This window comes from Anguilla anguilla, chromosome 2, assembly GCF_013347855.1.
Source record: "Anguilla anguilla isolate fAngAng1 chromosome 2, fAngAng1.pri, whole genome shotgun sequence".
NCBI lineage: Eukaryota > Metazoa > Chordata > Actinopteri > Anguilliformes > Anguillidae > Anguilla > Anguilla anguilla.
Window position 1 is genome coordinate 7,908,587 of NC_049202.1, and position 25,367 is coordinate 7,933,953.

At 43.9% G+C, this 25,367-nt stretch overlaps 1 long non-coding RNA gene across 1 annotated transcript in view; it reads left to right on the forward strand.

The window, feature by feature from the left end:
• The first annotated feature begins 293 nt into the window (after positions 1-293).
• Positions 294-25,367, forward strand: part of LOC118220105 — a 42,290-nt gene continuing 17,216 nt past the window's right edge. The window contains exon 1 of the long non-coding RNA XR_004763918.1: positions 294-1,763. This is a non-coding gene — a long non-coding RNA (uncharacterized LOC118220105). The remainder of the gene's footprint in view (positions 1,764-25,367) is intronic.

Genomic DNA, 25,367 nt, shown 5'->3' on the forward strand with positions numbered 1-25,367 from the left:
CTCAGATTTAGCATGATTGGTGGTGTCATAATTGGCCTGGTTATTATGGGTGCTTTATCATATTTATAAGCGAGGTAATTCTGCTGTTGTGCTGGAGTTATGGAAGATTTTGTTCCGCTTTTTTAACAGAATCTATAAAAATCTAATTGCGGTTTTGGTGGTAGTTTACCGTTTTATCATTTTAAAATGTCTTAAATTTAGCATTTATTGTATTTATTATTTATATGTAACATTGTTAAAAGTGTAATTGTTGAAGCAATTGTTCTGATTCTCTCCCCCCCCCCCCCCCCCCCCCCCCCAAATGATTCACAATTAAAAGTTTATTCATTACTGAACAGTTGAATTATAGAGAAGTTCTGCCAAAATTATATAAGGGTGTTGATGTCATGTCTAGACAATTATGAGCCTTACTTGTGAAGATGTGTCCTACGTTTAGATGGATGAGGGAAATGAACAGAGTTATTCATGAAGAAAGAGAATTGAAAACATGGTTTCGGGCAAATAAAGGTTTGAATCCAAATAGCTGGTACCTTAAATTATGAAAAAGTTTGTCTAGACAACGGCGTAGATCAATTGAGTCGTCCTTAATGTCCTTGTAAACAAACGCAAGTGCCTTCTTTTTTTCTTCTGAAACGTTCTGGCGAGTTGAGCGATGTGCAAAGACGTGAGATTAAAAACGCAAGGTGACTTGCGCAGCGCTCGAGGCAGCCGAAGTTGGAACTGGCCGTATGGTGTTTGTGAAGAGGGAGTTTGCATGCGGAAATTTAAGGATAAAATGTTGATCGGATCACGTCCAGTGAATGCAAAATGTGGTAAATACTATGTAAATGAGTGCAAAAAAAATGTAGAAAACACGTTGAAACACTTTATAGAGATGACAGTGGCTGTCACATTGAGTGAGGTCGGATGTAGAACATGATTTTTGAATTAGTTCTACTTCTCACATTACTCAGTTCCACACTTACTGGTCGTCATAGTTCATAGATGTGTGAAAAAAAAGCATTTTCATAGCTGACTCTGAGGCTGCATCAAATGTCACCAAACGCATTGTCACCAAATTTTGCGAGTCACTTCCATCCCACAGACCATGTTTGATGAATTTCTGCTGTAATTTTTTTTTACTGATTTATAAAATAAGACTGTAATCAAACAATGTTTGAAAATGTTGTATAAAAAGTACCTCCAAACATCCATTCATATAAACTAGGCTTACTGAATGGCAAGAGGCATATGACTATTTGGTAACTAGGCCAACACAATGGTTAGAGCTGTATTTTTAAGTTAAGATAGGTGCAGGTGAAACCAATAGGCTAGGCCTACTTTAGAATGCATAATTCATCTGACACGTGTTTGACGATACGCCGTTGGAGGTGACACTGTTATGAACGAAATCTTTCTGTTGGAACAGCTGTGAATGGAGTCACAGTACATGTCCTAAAAGAGATAAGCCTACAGGTTATGGTGGCAATGCAAATCGGTGGCAAAAATCTATCATGCGGGAAAGAGAAGCAAACCGATAGCAGCTTCAATGCTCATTGTGTCCAAAAATAGCACCGGTGTCGGTCTTATCACCAGAACCGAGCACCTGCATACACTACATGGTTTAATTTGCGTCGGATACGTGCTGGCTGCGTGACATTTCATTTTTTTTCAAGGAAGAAGTGGAATTCTCAGTCGACCGGAACTGCTCGCGTTTTAATCACTCAATACCAGGACGCTGCGCTTCAGGGCCCATGCAGGCTGCCACGCGAAGGATTCCTCAGGTATTCAGACATAAAGATAGTTTTCATATAGTTGGATTACTTTTAGGAACGTTGTGACACAAGGTAATTCTCAGAAGTGTTGAGGTCCAAGTAAAAAAAAAAAAACGTCTTACTCATGCCTAATATCCCAATAGGCTATTTGAAAACGAAAAAGAGCTTTGGTAATTCCCTGTTTCCACTTAGCCTATGTAGCCTAGTCTATAAACGCTGTTGTTATTATAAAAACGAGAAGGCATGGCTTTTGAAAGTGTAGTTGGTTAATCTAGTCTATTATCATGCGTTTAATGGAGTCGTATTGTTCCCCACCTAAAACTATTTGAGATGCCTTGACACAAGTGCATTAATTAGCCTAATACCGGAGTCGAGATTTCCTGTATTGGCCCTAATGGACGTTTGGACGATGCCGCAGCAGTAAAATCAGTGCTTCCCCTAAGTGTTGGATTGGGACTTTCTGCTTCCAGAGGGTAGTAAACGTGCGTCGGCGCGCTCATATCGCACATAATTGAATAAACCCTCCCCGTAGGTGGCCGGAGCTGGAGGGGAAGCTTAAAATCTAGTGGATTACCGGAAACATTTAAAAGCGGAAATCCTTTATTAGCATTTGAAGCCTCTGGTATTTTTTAAAAATCTTGTTTTATTTAATGTCTTAATTCTAACCCGGTCTTCTTTAACAAATGCCTGCCGTAACTCTGTCTGTGTCATTGATGGAAACTCCTCTCAGATGCCCTGATTTTGCTGAAATTACGGTTAAGGTTCGTCTTGCTCTGCCCATCTTGGCAACGTTAGTAGACACTCAGATCCGTTCCTGTTCGCCGGTTTGGGGGCAGCCATCTGCACTGTGGAGAAACGCTGGGTTCAGTTGGACACGTAGAAATAGTTTAAAAAGTGATAAAACAGGAACGACTGAAAACAAATGAACGGTTTTAATGATAAGGAACTGAGCGTGCTTTGATTTTTTTCCCCCAATTGATTTTTGCAAATCCCTCCTTTCCCAGGTTACTTTGTGCCTCTCCATTGTAGAGCGTTCTAGGATAAGAGACGACCAGTTTAATTAAATCTGGCACCCACTCCAAGACTTCAGAGGAGCCCAGCTTTAAGCTGAGTCAAACACTTTGATATTACAGTATTTCATATTTTCTGCCATATAATTCCGCTTTTATGTTTCCCGTCTTCCTTCTGAATGAAAGCACTTGAAATATGGATATTCGTTTATGCATAAAAGGAGGACTTTGTTTTCTTGTTTATCTCTCAGTCTGGAGCGATGTTTTCACTCTGAAGCAAGTGCAACTTCTGTCATTTGTAGCTCCTTAGGCTGGTGTTTCCCCAAACGCTGATATTGTGAGAGTTTGAGGTTGGCTTGTGTGGTGACACCAGGTGAAAAAAAATATAACTTTGCGGGCTTGGCCTACATATATTTTTCAACTGACATTCACGCCAATCATTTTAAACCCTGGCCAGCCGAGGCGGCAGACACTGCTGTAGTTAGGGTACATGCAGTTCTTTTGACATATGTTCAGTTAACGTTTGAATTCTGACCTTGAGGATACAAGTCAGGCTACAGCTGTGAGTGGGTCACAGCTGTAGTACACAGAGCTGTACAAAGTAGCATATCCTCCTAACATTAACATTGGTACAGTCCATAACTCCCTCTGTTGATACAAAGGAACATAGTCAGTTGTACCGTCGACACGTAACCGTCGACATTTTCTATTGCTTTTCGCCGAGTCGATAAAGCTCCTCTTTCCTTTTGAAGTCTCCCGGTCCCTTTCTGTGTCTGACCCACGTAAGAGTATAACAGCAGTGAATGTATTGGCTCTGAAAGAAGTCAGTGAGTTCGGGAACTTGGACAGATGAGAGAGCGCGCGGCTAAGGCTGGGCTTTTTAATTTATTCTGCTGTCAGTTGAGCGAGGGCTTCTGCCTCAGGATAGAGGACATTAACCTTGAAGGTGCGGGCTACGCGTCTGAACTCCTTTGACTTAGATGGGGAGGAAGTTGGTGTTTTTCAGCCTGAATGATTGTCTCCCTCCCAACCGAAAAGGGGACTTCACTGCACTGCACTATCGACCCAAGCCTTCTCACCATGGTGGGGTGTGGAGATCCATTCGTTTCAGACAGTCGCATATTCTGAATATACGGAAGTGGGATATCCCCCCAACATCTTTTCGACATATCACAACAGTTATATCTGTATTCTTTAATAATGCAATGCTGTGAGATTTTCATCATTATATTTCCCCATGCAATAAAATTTACAATGCATTCTAGTAAATTTAATTCTCCAGAATCTTTAAACAGGTAAACAGAATGCTTGTGGAGTGCTCAGGCCAAACAGAACCTAAATAGTTTATTTTCTAAATAAAAAAAAATGTATAGTTCCACATAAATAAATACTTACCGATGGTTTGGACGTGTTTGCAAACCAGGGGTGTAATTGCTTGTAGAGAAACCTGCACACAGATAATTTAAGTGGCTTGTTTTTTTTCTCCATGAGGCTGAAGTGTTAAGGATGGTGTGCTTCGGGCAGAATGCTCATTTCAGTCAGGACAGCTCACGTATTTAGATTAAATATTTTAATGAAAATGCAAGTAAATTTTTTTTGTTTGGTGCTTAATGGATCTGGTTTGTGCACTATGCTGTCTAAGAGGGAGCACAATACATCTCCTCCCCTACTAAACAGGAGGAATAGCAGAAACCCCCCAGTACCAAGTAGCAGATCCAAACAACAGGTGGTAGCTTGGATGGTGGAGGGTGAGCACAAATCTGTGTAGTAGCAAGCAAAGCATGCGAAGCAGCGCTGGCAATAAGCATCACTGGAGAGGTCTGGCTGTTGGTTTAAAAAGGCCCTCCATTATTAGTGTGTGCATGTGATTGGATGGGTATGAGAAAATGTGTTGTGTGTACTGTATGTGATTGGTTGATAATGGAATCACGTGGGTGCATGATCGCTGAGGTCGACCATTGGTTGGCTGCAGCAAGAGTTTCCTGAACAAACTCTCTCTGTGCATTCCATATGCGTCACTCTTGTGTGCTCCACGGGATCTCACGGTGTGAACAGCTACTGCAGGAAGTTCTGGAGATATCAGAACCTGTCAGCTAGACCCGTTTCATATGTCCATGTTGTAGGACTATTACACCCGTACAGTCGCTTCTTCCCTCCATTGCGTGCTTACAGTAATGTGCTTATAGCTATGCGTATTAATTGCATACGTAAGGCGTTGCTCTTTTGACTTCAGGTGTTTGGTTCTTGGGCATTTTGATTTACAAACGCATCTTTGCTCTGTAGTGTAAGTTTTCAGAATTAGCGAGGGGGATGTAGCGCGGCCAACGTAAAGAAGAACGTTAAAATGCAGAAACGCTGGCCAGTGTTCTCGATGGAACGTGCGAAATATTCTCACCTGCTCTGAGAACACCAAACATTTTTCTTGAAATGCTTCATTAGATGCATCGTGAAATGCTGAGGAACATTTGGAAAAACGCCTGCTGATGCTACCGGGAGCTACGGGATCACGTGTAGCCGGTTTGATGATGTCGTGTGGTTTCAGCGTGTCGATCTCCAACCAAAGAGGCGTGACTTCTGTTTGCTGCAAGGGCGCCCCTGTCGCCGAAGATGGCGGGGTTTGCAGGAAGGATTCTGTTCAGGACAGGAAGCTCGTTGCCTTACCGGCCTTTGAAAGCAGCCCCAGTGATTTGTTATTGTACGGCGAAAAAAGGATCTGAACGCTTGATGTTTGTCTTGTTTCTCTGCTGTGCTCCCCGTTGATTTCCACCGTTGCAAGATGAAAGCGCGTCACCTGAAAGCGTTTTTAGAACATGCACGCGCGTAGCTTCAGAAAATCCGGGCTTTTGTGCTGGAGAATGAAGTGAGTTTTAGCTTTTAACCAGTGCTTTTCTCTCTCTTGTGATCCGGCGGCAGCCCCGTTTAGCTTCGTAATTAAACTTTCGACAGGTTTCTGAAGGAATTGTAAGAGTACAAGTTGCCAGAAGACAAACAAGGTCAGTGTAGCGTTTAAGCAACTTTCCTCTCAATACCAAGGGAAGAAAAGAGAGAACAATGAGGAACAGGGAGGGGAAAAAAAAAACAAGCTACGCTTCAAGAAATGTCATCTCTTTTTAGCAGACGCTCTTACCCAGAGCAACATACACCGGGTATATTTTTCACACACAATCTATTATAACAACACAATATTATATATACAAGTAATTCAGGTTAAGTACTTTACTCAATGGCAACCCCCCCCCCCCCCCCCCCCTGCAATCCTAGATGGGAATCAAACCCTCTTGATTTGAGTTGGAAGCCCATTATACTACACTCTTACCCTAAATGTTGTAATAGCACATTGTGTCAAATGCTGTTCGCTACTCTTAACCTAACAGTCAAAATTGCACTCACTTCAATTCTACCCCTGTGGCCTAATAGCCATGCCAACAATTGACTGGATGAAGACAGACAGGAATAGGCATATAAATACATGTTATTGATTGAGGGCCGAGTCTGGAAACATCACTGTTGCTCTGTGTCAGATGCTCTTTCATCGTGGGCTGGTCCGAATGAATGCAGACTGTAAACATGCAGTAGCTATCTAGGAACACTTGGTTTCCCATTCTGATGTGGTTAGCATTCCGTAGCTGTCCTTAAGCTTTTACAGTGCTGCCAACCCTCCATCTCATGAGTTTCTTTTGCTCTCTACGGATTCTGAATGTGCCCAATGGGATGAGAGATTGAGGTGCCGTCTACCTGGCAACGGGTGGAGCATCAGTGAGCTGCCAATCACTGACTGGCTTGAACCAACAGAAATGGTTTTGGTCTCCACAGCAGAACGCAGTGATTGGTTGAAATCAGTAACCGGTTGAATATGGGAACTGTGCCAATGTTTTGTTTCATGAAGACTATTTGCCCATCACAACTATCTTGTGTTGCGCATAACTTCCACCTGTCACTCTTCCTCATAGCGATAACACGGTTGCCAGACAGGAACAGCGACACCGATCAAATCCCTTCAATATCCCGCGTTTCATTTTTTTTATTTTTTTTTAAACCTGGTTTGTCAGATCAGAAAAAAATCTCGTTTTTTTTTTTTTTTTTTGACAGAGCAATACCTGAAAACATCTCTCAAAAATCCATTTGAACCTATTTTGTTTTTTTTTTTTCCATCAGAAAGGGTAACAAATTGAAAAACTGACGGGGGCCGGCTCTTTGTTGTTTCGATTTAAAAGCCCTTTCTAGGGGGCCAAACTGATAAGCGTTGCTGGGACAGTACAGCCGTAGGGGGCTCCTCCTTTTCAATTATGCATTACCGCCAAACGAGTTTTCATGACTGTTATTTCCCACCCCCACCCCCCCCCCACCCCCCGTTTGTTCTCTGGGATTGCATTTGATCAGGGCTCGGGGCCAGACGTTTCATAAAGGCAGAAATTTGATCTTCTGCTTCATCCTTGGCTTTAAACTTTTCCCTGCTGCCGTTTTGTAAAATCTTTGCCTTTGGCCTAACGTTGCGCAAACACGGCAAACGCGATTTCTGAGGCAAGAAATGGCAAAGTAATATACTAAAATAAAGGTTTTCAGCCCGTACGTACAGTACGCAAGAAATGATATACAGCTTGACAACACACAGCTGCCAGGTCTTTCCCACCCTGAATGTGTTTGCCCTACCAGTGAACAGCGCATGCTAATGGTTTAGCCTACTTCCTTGGGGTCTGACCGTAATTGATCGAGTTTTCTGTAGTAGCGCGTGACTGAACAATTTTGCAGTATTTAAAAAAAAAAAAAAAAAAAATGTATTGCTTGACAGAACAGGGAGTTTTATAAGGTGCGATGTCAGTGGCATTTGCAGATAGTGCCTATTACATCTCGGGAGCCATTTGAATGCCAGAACAGTTAGTAATTTCCCATCACCTTTGATAACCACCTTGCAGAGATCGGCGACGGGTGGGGGTGGGGGGGGGGGGGGGGTGGCTCTTGCGAAAGGAGTTTATCGGGGAAATGGGAGCGGGAGTTTGAGTGCATCAGACGCGGTGCCGCAGTTCAAAGCTTCGGAATATATTGAGGTCATTTATGCTTTCGTAATTTGGGTCATTCTGCATTACTGCACTCCGAATTACGATCCTCACAAAACACACGCTTTTTTCCTGAAGTGTTTGATTTATGTGCGAAGCTTAAACCCGTGAATTGATGATTTTTATCCTCTGGTGATCACAAAAGAGATGTTGGTTGTTTTTTGATGGGCATTTCTGCTGTGTTGCCCTGCTATGTTATTTGATTTTTTTCCGGAGAAGTGCCCCTCGCTATTATGGCCAGAGGAAAGGGGTGTGCAGCGATGACTTCCTTCGATAGTTTGGGGCTGTCAGCGTTCACTTCATGTGAAATCAGACTCATCTTTGTGTTCTGTCTGTCTGTCCATGTCGTGTCGTGTTGTTATGTCATGTCCAGCAGACTGAAAGTCTTTCCTTTGAGTGGTTCAGAAGGAATAGCAGATGCTGTTAACAGATGTGATTGTTGGTGGTGTAGTAAGGTTGTAGTAAGGGTGGTGTAAGGGTGCAGTGAGGATGGAGTGAGGGTGCAGTATGGGTGGAGTAAGGGGGCAGAAAGGGTGGTGTAAGGGTGTAGTATGGGTGGAGTGAGGGCGCAGTAAGAGTGTAGTATGGGTGGAGTAAGGGTGTAGTATGGGCGGAGTAAGGGTGCAGTATGGGTGGTGTAAGGGTGATGTAAGAGTGTAGTATAGGTGGAGTAAGGGTGCAGTATGGGTGGTGTAAGCATGGAGTAAAAGTTCAGTAAGGGTGCAGTGGATTATTTCATATCTTCTGCCCACTGTGTCTCTCTCTCCAAATATTTACTCAAGATCTGAGAGCAGGGACCTCAGAGAGACCTCTCTTTGCTCAGATTCAAACGGGGATGTTCAGAGTCATAAATCCCTCTCCAACCGGAGGCCTGGCCTGAAAAGCAATGAGCCATATTATTCATTAATGAATCCGTCTAGTCACTACTGAGCAGGCCTCGCTGCTAATTGGATGGAATGGATGTCCATTCCTGTGATCAGTGAGGGAGGGTTAGACATTTGAGCCACCCTATTGGTTAAAAGAAGAAGAAATAGAAAGGTCCTATAAGGAGTGTGTTTGAGATGGGAATTAGCCAAGGGCCACTGTATTGAGCGCTGTTATGGCTCCTTACATGTCACTCATTGATTCTGGACACACCCCCTGACACACCCACAAAATGGGAGCAGACAAACCATTTAAACTGAGTTATAGTGCTCAAGGTGACACTGCAAAGGCTGTGTGAATCTTGCTGAGAATTCTAATCGGGGGGGGGGGGGGGGGGGGGGGGGGGGGGCTTCTTGTTGGATGACTCCAGGGTGTGTCACCTTTTAAGTTGTGGTGAGACATACTGGGTGCCCAGTAGATCCAGTGACCCCCCCCCCCCCCCCCCCCCCCCAGAATGGCGATTGAAATCTCTGCTTCTTTGCTCTGGCACCGGTCTAATTTTGTTCTCGTTTAAAATTTGGAGCATGCATGCAGAAATCACTGCTGCAGTTAGGAGCTGATTAAACGCCTTGCTTAAAATAGAGCCGCTGATTGGAAATTACTCCCTAATTGTACACCTGTGGTGACATTTTATCATTCAGTTTCCTAGAGCTTTCATCCGAAAGGAGATGATTGATGATAGGGGATTATATAAACGCAGCTTTTCCCTTTACACATCTTTTACTAATGCTTATGAGCTTGCCAGTGCAGTTTTCTCTTGAGAACACATTGTTCCTTTGGAATTTACTTCCAGGAGTTAAGATCTCATTAACAGCTCAACAGAAGACAGAGCGTTTTTTTTAAAAGCGTGTAACAGCTTTCCACAGAATAATACCTGTTTCATGATGAAAGCAGTCTGCCAAACCAATTTGAGTCCGACCCTTGTCTTTGCAAAGAAAAACTAAAGTGTAGAGCTTTCCTTGAAAGTGAAGTATCAGAAACTTTTTTTTCCTCAAGAGAAATATAGACAAGCAGGTCAGTATGTTGCTAAACTCGATTACTCAATATTTCATGCGTCATTGCAATAGCCTTTTGCTCTTTGAGGGTTTTCAGGTGGATTTTTATTATTTATTGACTGATTATTGATTTATTTTTATCTATTTTTTATTCTTGATGTCTCCATTCAAGAGTGTACACGCTGTGGATGTACTGTGTACACACTGGACGTACTGTGTAGACTGTGGAAGTACTGTGCACACTGGATGCATTATCTAAATTGTAGACATACTATGTACAGTATGGAAGTACTGTGCACATTGTAGATGTACTGTGTCCTCTGTGGACATACTGTGGACATGCAGGACTGGTCAGGCTGAAGGCATTGTGCAAATCTCAGCTTCCCTGGCTTGTATGGTGAAAGTGTAATCTGGGGGCTTTCTTAAAATGGAGGTCATAGATCTTCTGCCCCATGTCAGGTTTGGCAAGAGGAGAAGAGGAGGAGTGTCATGACATCAGGGGCGATTGGAGGGGAGGTGTGTGTGTGGGGGGGGGGGGGGGTGGAGGTACAGAGTCTGCCCAGTTAGCCGGAACATGGGTGCAGGAAATCACGTCCATCGCAGCAGAGGCGGCCTCAGTAAACAGTGAGTTCTGCCCGCCTCTGGAGATGCTGCAGATGTGCTCACCATGCTCAGCTCCCACGCAGGTCTGGAGCCAGCAGCACTCTTAAATCAGCCCATGAAATCCCCCCCAGCCCCCCAGCTCTGCTTCAGCTTTGAGCCTGAGAACAGGCTGAGAATGCCACAGGGACATGCTGCCCCGAAGGACCTTTTACCTTGAACGATGCAACATCATCTTGAGCGTTAGCCTGCTAGCAATGTCCAGCGCTCCGATTCTGCAAACCACAAAGCACACCTGCTGTGTGACCCAGATATATTTTATTAAAAAAAACATTTTCCCTCTTGAGTATGGGCTCATCTCCCTCTCTGATTTTAAGCAGGCCCCTAAGAACATACGACCAACGCAATGATGGAACCAGGCCACACTCCCATTAACACATTTACCTAGGTACTGGAGTGAGTCCAGCACTGCTTCAAACAGGGACTCGAACAGCCCCAGGTTCCCTGCCTACTCTCTACTGAATTACCTGGAAAGCTTTTTCACAGATTCACAGCTATGTAATGAAATACTTCCTGATAATAAAGTGGGATTTATAGACCATGACTCTATTCTAATGTTTTGACAGCCACTTAATGCTTCTATACATTACATTTTATTTTGAATGTATTATTTTATTTGTTGGAACAAGCAAATATGTTGAGAACTGCAATAGCCTGTTCCCGGTAAGCCATCCCTAATGAAAAATTCCAGCTAAAACCAGCCTAAACTGGTCAAGCTGGTTTAAGCTGTGTTTTCGACACTTAGCTGGTCGACCAGCTGTTCACTAGCTTGACCAGCCTATGTATTCAGCTAGTCAGTTTGACCAGTTTCACCACAAGCTTATTCTACCCACTTAACAAGCTTTGACCAGCTAGAGATCAGAATAACCAGCACGAATTGTCGAAGACACGGCTTAAACAGGCTTAGAATCCCAACTAGTCTTGGCTGGAATTTTCAGCAGGGATGCTGTAACAGCTGTAAATACTTCCAGGTCATGCAAAGGACTGTGGGTAATAGGTGAGGGCAGGAGCACTTTTACAGTATCGAAGCACCACTCAGAAATCAATTTCGGGGAATGCCTTTCTTGTATTTTATCCTCTGATTCCATTAGTTTCATAATGAAAGGCCCGCATGTCAGGCATACTCACTCACCATTTTCAAAAGTTTAATAAATGTTACTTGCCAACAATACAATCAGTCACACTTCAGTTGCAATCTGTCCCAATCTGTCATTTCCTGCAGTTACCATGAAAATAACATGAGGCACGGTCTTTCTTTTTGAGAAATTGAAGCGAAATGTGTTAAGTGAAGTTGCAAATGGGAGCAATAAGTACAGATCTGAATGACATGGTTGTGTGTGTGTGTGTGTGTGTTTGAGAGGGGGAGGGTTGGCCGAGTGCCAAGCGTGAGGAGAATTCAAAATGGAGAACTAGTCAGCCATTTAAGCAGTGGCTCAGTTCACTAACCCCCACTAACGCCATCTAGCCTCAGGACAGCCCCATTTCAATCAAACTAATTAGCATAAACCAAACTATTACACAACGAAAATTACATAAATAACAGTTATGCGTTTCTGTTTATATTTATTTACAGCATTTCTAGTAGTAGTCTCTTTTTAGAGTCGTCTTTGTACATTACTGTGAGCAGTGACCAATGAGACGAGGAAGATTTATTGGAATGTCATGGACAGGGTGGCCTTGCGCCCGTCGGCCAATCGGCAGCCTCCCCCACACCGCTGATTTGCATAGCGTTTGCATGTTGGGCTCGATGGTGACTCATACCTCAGATGAAGTAGATAGGTGCCCATGGGAGTTGTATACGCCCACATGCTGCTTGTGAAAGAAAAGTGTTCTTTTCTCGCCGATAGAAAGGCTTGACCCGCGCACCCCAGAAATGCATTCTGGATGATGTGCACATATAAAATATTTTTTAAAAGCTGAAATAATAATACATTTAAAAAATCAGTAAGAACAAACCCCCTCCTAATGTGAGAGAGACAGCTGGTTACTTTGAATATCAGAGCCCATAGCTTATTTGCAATGTGATTAGGTTATTTAAAGACGGATAACAGAGCTAATGTTTAAGTTGTACTGCGAGGTTCTGTCTGGAACACCATCATCATTAGCTTACCTTATAATTGCATGCTGGAGTATAAGCAACCTATGGCTAATTGGATCTTGAAATATACTCGATCACGTCCAGATAATATTTCTTAAAATGGGCAGTATTTGAGCCTGGTCCTTGGAGAAAAACAGGCCGTGCATAATTCGCGACGCTGTGCCGCGTGGGTAATGAATCCTTAAGGATGAGCCGCCCATTGGCTGAATACACCCGTGCATCAGGGTAACAACCCGAATCCGGTTAAAGGCACAGCCCCCATTCACCCACCCGCTGTGGTGAGTGGATCGACTTCATCCCCAATTTACTCTGCGTTATTTCAGTATTTTCTTTTTTAAAAGAAAGTGCCTTCAGGAATTCATCACGTACGCCCAATGCCCAAGGTCTGCTATGGTCTGTAATTGCCATAATTTCGCACGGGAGAAGTCAAATAAAGAAGATCTATAGCAGCTCTTAAATAAAATCTGACGTATTGTTTGGTTACCCCAAATTCGGACAATTTAATAATTCAGGTTTGGCCTTATGGATTATGAATGCACAGGGGAGGTGAATATTCCGTATTAGGGATACCTGCAGGAAGATCTGGTTTCATATTGTTATTTTTGCAGACTGTTATATTCCAGCATGTGTAATAAAACAAAACTAAAAAAAAGAAATAGATAGCACCCTGAATACACTTAGAAATAATGATCCTTGTCTCTTAATATCTGACTGTACATTCAGTGTGAATACAGTAACCACAAAACATTTTGAAATTTAAATAGCTTTATTATCTACGGTAGAACATAATAACCCATGATGTGCAGACATACAGCTCTATACCCAAGGTGGAGTGGATATATCAGGCTACATTATTAATGCATTGAAATATAACAGCACACCTTACATGAGCCCTCTGCTTGCAGTTTTACAATATCCAGACTTTATCAGAAGCTGACCCGAAACACATTTGAAGTTATGTATCATAGAAAAGGTATTGCATTTCAATGTGGCAGTTCGCTGGAGAATTCATTTCGACCATTGTCTGGCCACTGGATGTAAATTGGACTGGATTTGCGAACAGGTAGTAATGCAACACTTTCACTTTTTCTCAAGTCAAACTTTCTGTGCTTGCGAAAATAGTTTTGCTGACCTGTCTTCACCCATGGGACTGCAAAAAAAAGATATTCCATTACACTGAGGCCTTTGTAGTACACAAGAGCGGCTCTCTCTTTTTGACCAATAGGACTGGTGCTGCTCTTATTGAGTGGTCTGTCAGTCTCTCTGACAAAATATCTGCACAAAGTTTTATCAGCATTTATTATACGAGCACCGCCTACAGAGGGGGTTCACGTGGCCGAATTCCACTAACAACGTAACATGAAGTATTTTCCTTCTTAATTTATTCATTGATTACAACGACATTTATTCATGTAAAATCAACATTTAAAATTTTTTTTTTTTAAAACCCTGAAACAGGATTGCTACATTTCTTTTCCCAGGGGTCCAAGAAAGTGACATTTATGGATGGAAAGAAAAACAACAGTACAGTAAATTAGTCCCAGCTGAGTTGCTTTTTCATAGCGATAACTACAACATTATTATCCAAAAGGGATTTACAAAAAAGAAAGGATTTCGAAAGAGATGCAGGTGAGCCGTGTTGTAGGAATGTATTGTTCACAGATTTTATCATTTTCTTTATGGTTGTTCTTGTACCAGTGCTGAATGGAGAATTATGCAGCCTATTTATTGCGAATAAATGTCGTCCATACTTAGAAAAATCCATATGCCTGCATGTTCATTTTCTTAATGTAATCAGTTTCCCCAGTTTATGCAAAGCAAAAAAATAATAATAATATTAGAGATGCATGAACTGCTTCAACCAGCCAGCAGCTGAGATTGTTAAAGGGGTTGAGAGAATGATGAGAGAGCCCTTTCTTAATTTCGGCAGAGTTTGTAAATCAAATCCGGTCGGCACATATCCGTATCCTCACATAACCGGGGGCATAACCATAAATGCAACGCCTGTGACTTTTTGCAGATACGATCAATATTTCATTCGGATTTGGAGTGTAGACAAACTAGCCTGAAAGTTAATTGTTTTGGGGGGGCTGCTGGTATTACTTTTATGGCCAGTGTCCAAATTTTAGGCTACATCTTGATATTGGCGTGGCATGCAAGAAAGCAGAAGTGTTGCTGAGCAGTATATGCTTGAGGGGGGGTGGGGGGTGGGGGGGGAGGGGTGCAGGGGGAATGGGGGGGGGGATAAAAGCTAATTCTATATTTCTCCATGTTACCCTATAGCAGTGGTGTGCCAGAGAGGACCAATAGTATGTAGGTTTTCATTCCAACCAATCGCTACACCTGCTGACTTCATTAATACACCTTCACCCAGAGAGGAGGGAACTAGTTAGTGAAGTCAGCAGGTGTAGTGACTGCTTGGAATGAAAGCTTGCATACTGTCTGCCCTCCATGACACATGATTGGACACCATTTCATCCCAGGAAAATAAAAATGAATGAAAATGAATGAAGGAGTCTCAAAGTAACCGAGGAAGAGTGCTAGGAAAGGAAGTGAGGTCATTTTCTGCATCTTTTCAGATAGCCAACCAATCAGATCTATCCAATAATAGTCTCTGTGGAGTTCTGAAAAAATCAGGAGATTCACTCGAACACTCATGACCCTCGAATAGGGCCTGGAGTGAGAGTCAATTTTTCCCTGAGGTGGAGACTGCAGAATGATTAAGTTCACTGTCTTAACTCTGCTACCTGATCAATATAGGCAAGTAATTGCCTACACTTTTTACATCAAGGTGCTTATCCCTAAGAGCTTTGGGGCTCCTGCAAAATTGGACCTGCAGGGTTACAAATAACTGTCTGAGAGGCGAATCACTGGCACTCACAGCTTGATCAGGGAGGGATAAATCGGGCACTGATTTCAAAGACGCACGTTGGCTAAGGAGTCTACGCGAGGACGAGACAAATCGGCTCAAACAGTTACAGTAATCATGCTTTCAAAATGGATGGTGCCGTTCAAGGTGCTCACGCACTGAAAACACAGGTGTGATATAACGTTCCCGAGCCGCTGTGGAGTGCAAGTCGGGGTGACCCAAATCCAGCCTTGGGGCCAGTAGTGCTGCCGCTTCCTCATGGTTAATTGGTTGATTAATGCTCGCTGATTGTCCAGAGGATTAACTTGCCTGGCGACCCCGGTTTGAATCAGTCCTGATTAGTGGGGAAGAAATGAAAGCCAGCAGCACTACTGACTGGTCTGGAGCGCCAGATTTGAGTATCCCCGGTGTAAGCAGTGTGCTCGTTTAAAAACCCCTTAAAACCCACTTAAAACCCAGGGCTTTTTGTGGGAATCCTCCCCCTGTCTTAAACAAACCCCGTTATCTCCAAAACTATGTATAGTACAGGCATGGCTCGGAGCTTGAAATAAAGAGCACATTTGTACCAAAATGACCTAATCCCTTGATCCTATGGGAGTCTCTGCAGAGCCCCAACAAACATACTGGACATATTTATTGTGGAAAAACAACAAAGAAATCCAAAAATTGTTTTGCGATTTCTGTATTCTGTAGTGATTACATGTACTTCTAATTCTGGATGAAACCAGATTTATTTTTTTCAATTCCGCTTGGTCGGTTCGATCCCCGGCCTTGGGTATGTCAAAGTGTCCTTGAGCAAGACACCTCACTCCGATTTCTCCCGATGAGCTGGTTGGCACCTGGCATGACTGCCTGCTTCGGTTGTGTGTAAATGGGTGAATGAGAGGCATTCATTACAAAAATGCGCCATATAAATGCAGTGCATTTATCAGGTCCAATCGTACCTCAGGTTATCTACAACGCTAGGAAAAATGGTGGCCCAAGTGTCCCCAAAACCTCTCCAAATGGCACCAAAGCTCTCCAAATTGAAACACAGCCACCTCACTTAAGACACAACATTTTCTCTCCCTTCAGGGTTAATCTTTGCTGCCAGGAATAATGTTTGCTGACGTTTGAGCTTTTTATTTATTAGCGAGTTATCTGGCCTCTGGATTTGAGGAACTCTGCCAATGGGAAAGTTTCAGGGCATAACCGGTATTCAGTGTTATAGCTCTTCAATGAGGCGTGTGTCACAGATGCACTTGACATCCACACCTATATGAACCCTGTACACACTGTAGGATTGATTTTTCTTTTTCCAGCTGGCTCTGGGGGCTAGTAGGCCCTGGTTTAAGCACGCTGTAAAAGGGGGCTGGTGGTGGTGGTGGTGGTGGGGGGGGGGGGATGCTACAACCTTCCTCCCCAAAGTTGTATCTGTGATATTACTTTGTTTATTCACTTACAGTGCTGTTGTTTATTTACACGATGGGGGCAGTTACCGAATCGATTCAAAGCGAAGGCCTCGCTTAAAGACAAGGCGGGAAAATCGGCTCCCCGTTCCCCGTTCCTCGTTTCCTTTGCCTCCGTCATTAGGTTTGGTTACCTAGCAGCCGCCCGCACTAACAGTTAAATCACCGTCCACCTTATAAAACAGCTCATAAAAGCGTAATGCGCTCCCTTCAACAACGTATTTGATTTACACGCAACAGAGCACCGGCAGGGCCTCCGAATTGATCTCGCTTCCGATCCGCCGAAGGATCTCTCCCACGCGTGGCCGTAACAATGACGACGCCCGCGTCTCTGCCAGCGTTCTTTCGTCTGAATAAAATAAATACAAATGGCAGCCGTTTAATTGTTATGGGTCCTAACATCATTGTTATTCAAGTACCAATCTTGGCTGCGACTTCGGTTACTGGCTGCGACCGACCTCGTAATTCAGCTGCAGCAGCATTGACCTTTTCAAAGGAAAGTTGCTTCTGATTGTCATCAACTTCAGAGCCAGGGAACTCGGGCGGGAGGGAGAAAGAAAGAAAAAAAAGAAAAGAAAAAAAAAGTGAGCTAAGCTTTGCAAGACGTGGGTAAATTATTGAGATTAGGCACGCGCTCGACAGCGACAAATTTGAGATTTTTAAGGGAATTTTTAAGAATCAAGATAGCACTTAGCGCAGGTCAAGAATTGATGACTGAATTATGCTAATGCTAATGTTTGGAGCGAGTGCTAGGAGCAGCTCTCAAGACTGATAATTATATTTTTCATACTAAAGGGCTGGGTGTGAATTTAAGATGGCAATAAGACGTTACTGAAGAGACTAGACAAAAGCCACGTAGGGCTCAGAAATCCGTTGCAAAGGATCAAATGCGTTGCTGAAAATTTTTTGCGAGGAAATTGCGCTCCATGTATTCCAGGCATTGATGCAGGTCTAGTTTTTGCATACTAATTATAAAAATTTACGCCCCAGGAATGACGTGGGGTTTTGTAAACGGGGTTATTTGGCATTCTGTGTGATTCAATAAGAGCAGCTCAGAGCTTTCTAAAAAGCACAGTGGCCTATTTAATGCCGTATAATACCACCAAGCTGCTTTGGCATTGACCAGGGGAAACGTCTAATTACTGCAATGCAGAGGCTCCCGCAGCCAATCAAAAGGCGCTGAAGAGAGCGGAATTTCCACACCGGACTTGCGCTCTTCTGAGTTGGCTGCGAGCAAAACCGTTCAGCGGGAAACTCGGGTGCCGCGTCATTATCGCGCAGCTCTAAGGAGATGAAAGAACTCCGGGAGACAAGCAGCCAAAGGTCACATGACCTCCCACAGCTAGAGAGAAACTCGCTCCATACAATCTTTTCTTGCATCGGGAACGGTCCAATCAACAGCGACTTCAGCGTTTTGGCATCTCTCTCCGCGAAGAGCTCTCCAAATGTTCTCTGCACCACGTCTCAGTGGAGATAGAGAGGATATTTCCTCAGTTTTGAAACTGTACACAGCGAGATCTCCCTCGTTACTGTACTTTTGACGGAGTTTGTACTGTTCCAGTGGGAGTCACACATTCTCCACTGGAGCGAAATACGTGCTAGCAGAGTTGATTTAGCGCAGGGCATTTTGCTTTGAAAGCGTGAAGCGACAGATTGCGCTTTTTTTTTTTTTTGCCTCCTGTCATGTTCTTGGCATAACAGATTGAATGCTTATCTCTTAGGTCCTGCCTGCAATAACAGAAGTGTTTCTAGTAATGGGAAATTAATGTTTTATATCTATGCGGGTTACGCATGATGCAAAGGGTGCCATCTTGTTCGACCCGTGGTCATTTCGAGAAAGCAGCTGGTCCTACAGGCTGGCAGAATTTTGTCGAATCCCTGCCTGAGCAGAATATCACAGATTAATTACTGCTAACCATCATGCGGTCACATTTATTAGTTACCAGGCAACAGATGCAATCAGTCCTGGGCCAGATACGCATCTGAAATATTTGTAACTCTCTAGACGGTGGCAGAAACAGATCTTTGAGAATTTTGCCAATCGTGTTACTAACCTGAATGTACGAACATACGAAGGAATAGTCTTGTGAATATTAGTGAAAATAAAGTTTCCTTTATAATTTTCTGTAATCTGCAAGGGCTTTATTGGTGTCAATAGGGGTTAAAAGCTGGACTTGTTTTTGGCTTAATTGCCATTTATTATTGTTGCTGGAGCCCTGGGTTAACCGGGGAATATACCAAATCAAATTCTGGCAAATCATTTAATGAACATGAGGACAGTGTTCATTCTGATCTACAATTATAATTCATAGAACAAATGATTTGAAAATGCCTCCACGGGGCTTGTATCGATTATCTCCTAACATTGGAACTGGAATTATGTGCCACAACAAAGGCTACATAACACTGCCGTAAGCATGACATAACACCTGTCATGACCAGCCTATTACAGCCTAAGTCAAATGTCATAACTGTGTTATAATGCATATCGTTCAAGTAAACCGTTTCCAAATTATTTTCTTCTTCGTGCATGTCCTTAAACTTGGTAAAAGTGGCGTAAAAGTTCAGACACTTTCCGAAAGGAGTTTAGTGCGGCTCTATAGCCCTTGGATTAACATGCGAAATTACTTGCTGCGGCGAAGTGTGTGAAAAGATTAATCAAGGCCTAAATTAAATAACATTGTATGCCTTGTTGCAGCGGCCTCGACAGGGCACAGGCTGTTTCAGGTCACGGCCACTCAAGTAATTAACCGCAGATAGCTGTAAAAGAGAAACGGTGTCTGCGTGTTGATTTCACAATCGTTATTGTGCAATTTAAAATGGAGCTCGGTGTACATTGAACAAAAAAGAAAGAAAATGAGGGAACTAATCTTAATTAATTTATTTGTCAGGGACAGTTCGGCGTAAATGTCATCATTTGCGGTATTGTCTAAGATTTAGCCATGTCTAATTTTTATATACAGTCCCATCAATGCAAAATTGAGAGCTTACTCAAAGGGCAGGATTACAATAAACACAAAAGCGTAATTAATAAAGTAGTTCATTAGTTCAATTCAATAATTCATGCACACACACACACACGCACACACACACATCCCAGTGCCCTGAATTTTGAAAAATAAAAAATAAAAAAACCCCAAAGAAATATGACCTTTCAAAAAAACGCTCATTACCATCTCTCCCAGTCCTCGTAATGTTAACATGTACCCAGGGTTACTGATGAACAGTTTCACCTAAAATGCACGTCTAAACAGCTGAAAGGCTTATTATCCAAGCCATGCGTTTGCCCTGCTAATTTCCCATGTAGCTATAGAGCAAGTATATAAAGGCAATCTGGGTGTTTTTAAGCAAATTAGGCAAAATGAACAGGCCCTCCCAAGCATCTTTGGCCCCACTGTTGCACTCTGGTTCCCAAACAGGGGCCTCAATTCACCAGTCAAAGGCAGAGATATTCCCATAGAGCGGCTGTTTCCACGCGGCTGAACGCGCTTCGCGGGGCTGTCTGTCCCCACAGGGGTCCTGCCGGCTGCCTCTCCGCAGAAGCTCTCTCAGACCGCCGAGAAAGGAAAGATTAAAATGGCGTCGCGCTCTCGCGGCGCGGACGACGACCTCCGTCTGGGGAGCTGTAGGGCAGATGGCCGATTCTCTGTGGTAATCACAAGGCTGTTGCTCGCCCTCTGAAACACTGTGGTTTGAATTATCTTCCCTTCCCCGGCCCCCCCCAATCCCCCTCACCCCCCCCTCCCCACGGTCAACCCCCCTGGGTCACCACACGCGCGAACTTCCGCTCCGGGGGTCGAGTTCCGGCGGGCGGTCACTCTGGGCCCTTCCTTCCCCCGTTTCATTTATTTGGCGCGGGAGCAGTTTTTTTATTGTTATTAACAGCTTCTTGTGCGCCGTTGCGAGCCGCCCGAAATGATGCCGGGAGCCGAAAGATCTGGGAGAGGGAGAAATAAAGAGGGAATTTATGTGCTGTGTTTTGCCCTCGGTATCTCTCGCTCTCTCTCTCTCTCTCCATCTCTCTCTCACTCTCTCTCCCTCCCTCTCTTCTCTCCCTCTCTCTCTCCCCCTCTTTCTCTCTTTCTCCATCTCTCTCTCACTCACTCTCTCTCCCTCTCTCTCCTTCCCTCTCTTCTCTCCCTCTCTCTCTCCCCCTCTCTCTCTTGCTCTCTCTATTCCCCTCTTTCTCTCTTTCTCCATCTCTGTCTCGACCTTTCTCTCTTCCTCTCTCTCTTTTCCCCTTCCCTCTCTCTCTGTTTCCCCCTCTCTCTTCATCTCCCATCATCTCCTGCGAGTGCATCCTGCGGCAAGACCAGCGCTCACGGTTAAGAGGAGCGCTTTTTCATTTATAGATAAGGGCGATCCGATCACCCCGCTCGACCCCCCCCGACACCCCACACCCCCACACCCCCCCACGCCGCGCACAGCGTCGTTAGAGGAAAGCGCGGCGGCGGCCCGCGTTCTCCCAATTTCCCACAATGCCGCGGGAGCGCGCTCGTAGCAGCGGGTAATTACCCGCCGGCGGGGTTAAAAGTGCCCATTAATCACTTAATTACGCTTAATTGCTGGGCCGAGTGCCGCCATATATCCCGCTATCCTGTAGGTCAGGCGTGTTCGTCTGCAGCGCCGCGCTTGTAACGCCGGTTGAATGGATGCGTTCTCTACCCCACGGAGAGGCGACTCTCGCGCGCTCGCACGCGGCCGACCAGTTACGGTCGCCCGGAGGCCATTCACGGTCGGTTATTCGGATTGTGTGCGGCTGTAAAAAAAAAATAAAAAAATAAAAAAACCCCAATCTTCAGTTGTCATATTGAGACTGTATTTTTCATTTTTAACTGCGTGTCCACTATCGAAGTTACTACTCCGCAGACATTTAGCAGACGCTCTTATCCAGAGAGACCTACCCATGTTTAACATTTTTACACAGTATCTGTTTATACAGCTGGATATATAGCAATGCGGGTTAAGTACCTTTGCTCAAGGGTCCAATGGCAATGTCCTACCTGGGAATCTAACGTTTGGTTACAAGCCCTGTTCCATAACCATTATACTGCACTGCCACCGAGTTATCATTGCTGTAGATTGTGGTTATCATTTTGTAGAATACAGCTTACACTTCTTACTTAATTAAAAAAAAACAAAGATACAGCAATGTGTATTCTCTGGCTTTTCATTTGACCCCTTGGCTAATTTATGCCTTTCCCAAAGGTTTCCCTTTTCCGCATTTCTCTTGAAGTGGTCTCAACTGCGATTTTAATTTGAATAAAATCTTAGCCCACGCATTTGTGTGAAATTAGTTAAATTACACAGTAAATAGACTCATGGATCAGCGAAGATGTGAATTTTTTCCCTTTCAAACTCGATGTCAGTGAGTTCATTTCAGTGACTAACATTATCTAAAATGATTTATGTGGTGAGTTTTTGTGTATAAAACACTACGTAAAATGAAAAAGCTATATGAGCAGCTCTGGTGGATAGGGTCTGCTGAATGACCGTAATGTAACGCAGTGACTTAACTTTGCAGAAAATCAACGCTTGCATGTTATTGCAAGTCAGAGTTAAAGACGCTTTTTTTGACTGAATCCAGCCCAGAGTCGCCTTTGGTGAAATGGAACTCCACAGGAGAAACCGAAAAGTAACCCTGAAATGAGCTTTCTCGGAGAAAGCGGGCTTCCCGTCGCGTCGGGATATGAAATCAAGCTGGGGTCACAGGGCCCGGTCCCGTTTGAAGTCCGTTTGAGCCAAAGAGCTTCCCGTCTCGGTCAGAGCGCCTTCGCCTCGAGCTTCACCGGGATTAACTGCCATCAAACACCGTCTCTGAGCGTCAGGCTGATGCATTCTGGGCCAGCCCATCGGCGACGTGCGCTGTGTAAACGGCGTAATCTTTACCGTCTTATCAAACACATCAAGGAGCGAAGTGTAGCGCGATTATTTAGGGGCCTGGACGTGCAGCTCCACGGGGGGGGGGGGGTTTGATACCCACCTGGGAGCTGTGCCCTTGAGCAAAGGTACTCAACCTGACCTGAAAATGATCCAGCAGTGTAAGTGGATTGTATATAAAAATATAATCGGTGTAAGTCGCTCTGGATAAGTGTGTCTGTTAAATATATTTGTTCTTCATTGGTGGATGGCATCTCATTGGCTGAAGCATCCTTAATAAAAATGCACTTGAAAAGTATTTTTGAGCTCAGCCTCACATTATTAGCTTATTAAAAACCATTTGTTACAGTGGCAGGGTGAAGATGTGCATTTTCATTTTCTTTCTCACCAAAACCAAAAACCTGTGGGATAAAAAAAAATATGAGGGAGGAACCTGACTGCACAGCCACGTAGAAGTGGGGCCTCATTTAAGCAGCGCACCGGGTCTGTGTCGAAAGGACACGATCACTGGCCGAAATAGCCAATTTCGGTAATGCGGTGTCATTAACCCGTTAATATTCGCTGCATCCATCTCAATTTCATAAAAATGTCAGCGAGCAGCCATTTGTCTGGACCCGCACGCAATCAACCAATTTTTTTTCCATTTCCCCCAAAAGCACTCGCGTGTAATTTTAGCAAAAAGTCATCTAGATTAAAGCATTGAGATCACACAGAAAGGAAAGGTTAATGGCGTCAGCCGTGCGCCCTCTGCTTTATTCCCATCATGCCTTGCAAACGCAATACTTTCCCTGTCCAGACACCCCACATCGCCCCCCCCCCCCCCCCCCCGCCCTGTCCTGTCCTGCACTGCACTCTCTGTGAATGACACTGTGAAGAGCGGTGACCTTTTACTGTTGGAGAAATATTGTTTGCATTGGGGCGGCCTGTCTGTGGAGTGTTTATGCTCTGATACGGCGGGCCAGCGTGTGTGACTGAGCTCTTCCCCCCCTGTCTGGGTCCTTCAGCAGGCAAAGCCGGGAGCAGCAGACTTCATATTATACACACAGGCCGGCCCCTTTAAAATTCCACCACTGCAGAGTGCTTCAGAGATGCATCTCTCTCTCTCTCTCTCTCTCTCTCTCTCTCTTTCCTACTTTCAGCTACACACACACACACACACATATGCACACACTCTCTCACTCTCTTGCGCACACACACACACTCTCTCTCTCTCCCACTCTCACCTGCACATACACACACACATACTCTCTCTCTCTCTCTTTCATACTTTCAGCTACACACACACACACACACACACACATATGCACACACACTCTCTCACTCCCACTCTCACCTGCACACACACACACACGCGCACACACTCACTCTCTTTTTCTCTCCTGCTCTCTCTCACAAACACACATACACACACACACTATCACATGCTTGCTCACCAACTCTCTTTTTTGAATATTTTATTTGTGTGACAAGAGAACTTGGATTGCTTAAGCAGAAAGTACTTAGATGTCCAGATGACTAGGATGACCTTAAAGACACTCCTTTTCCACACCATGCCCACAGAAATGCGCTCACAAACACACTTTGTTTATCATCCGTCCTCTTATGTATTCCTTTATTTGCGTATTAAGAAAAGAGAACTTACTGAAGCAGTGAGTGCGTAGATGACAAGATGACATGAGCAGCAGTCTCTACCCACAGGCACACACACACACACACACACACACATACTCAATCTCTCTCACTCCCTCTCTCACATCTGTTTCCTTGGAGCAAAGTCAAATCTTACCATGCAAATTTGATTTCAGATAACCCACCCACACAATGCTGTCTCTTCTTCTGTTTTGTTGATTTGTCAGGTATTAGAATTTTTTTTAAATGTGGGGGGAAAATTTTAATAAAAGAAGATTCCCTTTATGTGAAAACTGTGTCCTGCATTTTAACTCATCACTACTTCTGTGTTTTCAGAAATCCTTTCCGTTACCAGTACCCATCATCTGCAATGCCTGAAAATCATTGGATGTTTCATAATCAGTTTTTACAGCATGAGGCTCAGAATAAAATAAGAATAATAAACGAAACAAACTTTAGCCGCATTTGTATTTACCCCTGTACTACGAAACACTGGCAGGTCTCAGCTGTCAGCCATAGTAAAACTTAATGGGAGATGTAGTTTTTACTGTAGACTTCTACTCTGCGATTTCAAATTAGGAACCTTTTATGGTCCTCCTTAGGATTAATGGTGTCCTTTATAGTGGCTTTTCATCCATGGCGGAAATCTGATTTGAGCCACTCATAACACACACAATCAATGCCGATCTGGACTAAATTTGTCGGAGTAGAATACTGATGAACTAATCAATAGCGCTGTGGGATACAAACACCCCTCAGTTCTAGGCTTGGCTGCCTTTTGATGCTGTGTGTAAGCTAGACATTAGGGAAATGCTACTCCAAAATTCTAATACAGTGGCTGGGAATGTACTGTACCAACATTTGTCCATAGCATTCAACAGCAATTAAAAGCAAGATTTTTTTTATTTTTGTCTTCAGAAACAGTTTGGTGAGCTGAGCAATCAGTAAAAACTAACAAACTGAGGCAAACTGAGTTTGAGAAGAAAAACTGGAAGGATTTTACAAAGTCAAGGACACATTTTGACTGAATAAAAGCCAGTATTGTC